Below are 1,800 nucleotides of genomic sequence, written 5' to 3'. Positions count from 1 at the left end.
GTAACCTTTAAAAAGCTGGGAATCATCCCCACATTGCTTCATGCTGTATTTTTTTGGGTTATGGTCAATAATGTGTTGCAATAAAGTATGTTTGATTGCTTTTTCACCTGGAGCGCATGTTTGTGTACTATTGTGTAAGAAGGTAATTTACTTTAAAAAAAAATATATATATATAAATAAATAAATAAAGGATTAATATTAAACTAGCTTTTACGCCTGTTGGGGAAGTTTTGGGTAGGAAAGTTGCTTAAAAGGAGGCCACGTCGAGGACAATCCAGTCGGATCCTCATTTGAGCAACATGAAGACCGTCCTTGTCGCTCTTCTCGTCATTGTGCTCGTCAGCCAGGGTGAGTGTATCGTGCTTCGTGCTTCGTTCACACTCAAGCGCGTTTAGGTGTGTTTCTGAAAAACATATGTCTTTGCCTAGGCGAGGCCCTGGTCTGTCACTGCGGAGGAGAGGATAGGTTATGTCCATTTTCAGTGGAGACCTGCAGATCTTTCCAAGATAGGTGTGTCAGCATCTCCGATGCAACTGGCTCCTGTGAGTATTTTGTACAAGTGTTGTCATATTCACGTCACATATGTCGTATTCATATTCAGGCAGCACCGGGGGAAGTGACATTTTTTATTCTTTTATCTTCAGAAGATTAGGACTCTTTCTTAGGGGAAAAAAATTATGGTCATGTTTAAAAAATATATATATTTATATTTCACTTTTTTCTTGAGAAAAAAATGAATGAAATGTTATGCATTTTCCCTCTCTAAAATAAAATACACTTACCGGTAATCAAATATATAACTATTTGAAAAGTCAAACTTTATTCTCCGAATTCTTGAACTTAACCCTTAATTATGACTTCTTTCTGGTAAGATTACACCAGTGTTTTCTGTCCAAAATGTGATTTTTTTTTCTCTCTCTCCCTCTTTATAAAACACAATTTGGTTATTAGAAGATCATAACTTTATTCTCTAAAGAAAACAAAACATTTGCATTTTTCTTCAAGCAATACAATGTTATCTTCGGAAGATTACCATCTTAGTTTTCCCTCCAAACGGTTCTTACTTTATTCTGGTAATATTAAACTTATTTTAAATGTACATTTATTTTCATATTTCAATTCGTTTTTTTCTAAAAAAAAAAGAAAGAAAAAAGAAAACGCTTTGTGTCAGAATTCTTTCTTTTTTTCTAGATTTTTTTTTCAAAGTTATGTTATGTTAAGACTTGACATTTTGCAGAAAAGAATAAGACATTTTTTTGTTATAGTCTGATTTTATCTCTAAAAATACAAGGCCAATTCTTCTTGGAAAAAATTATGCTTTATTAGTGAAATATACTTTTTTGTGTTCGTGTGAGAATGTGTGCGAGGAAATATATATATAATATGTGTGGTTATTTTTTGCCCGCAGACACCTTTAAAGGCTGCAGTTCGAATATTGACTGCATCCTGCAGAAATGGCCCTACAGCTCCACAGGTGAATGCTGCAGAACCAACATGTGCAACAGATACCCCTACATGATGAATAAATAATAAAAACATGGTTCAACTGTCAATGGGTAATGTGTGTATGTGTGTGTGTGTGTGTGTTTTTAATATATTAGAAGTGTTCAGCACCGTTTATTGAACCAAGGCATAGACAGACAGCCCACTATCCATTTCAGCATCCAAAGAGCACATCTGTCATTAAGCCTTATAATAGAAAAGTAAATTAATTAGCCAGTCCCTTATTGGGTGGTAAGGTTAACTTCTGGTCCCATGTTTGCCTGATTAAAGAAATTCCATCACCTCACTTAAGACCAT

At 34.6% G+C, this 1,800-nt stretch overlaps 1 long non-coding RNA gene across 1 annotated transcript; it reads left to right on the top strand.

Annotated features, from left to right (window-relative positions):
• Nucleotides 1-211: 211 nt before the first annotated feature.
• Nucleotides 212-1,553, top strand: LOC147157189 (uncharacterized). Its single transcript, XR_015091806.1, has 3 exons — nt 212-348; nt 429-542; nt 1,409-1,553. It is a non-coding gene; the product is annotated as an uncharacterized LOC147157189 (long non-coding RNA).
• The last annotated feature ends 247 nt before the right edge of the window (nt 1,554-1,800 follow it).

This window comes from Leptonotus elevatus, chromosome 20, assembly GCF_054856555.1.
Source record: "Leptonotus elevatus isolate MCC_2025b chromosome 20, RoL_Lele_1.0, whole genome shotgun sequence".
Classification (NCBI taxonomy): Eukaryota; Metazoa; Chordata; class Actinopteri; order Syngnathiformes; family Syngnathidae; genus Leptonotus; species Leptonotus elevatus.
This window is presented reverse-complemented; position numbering and strand designations above follow the sequence as displayed.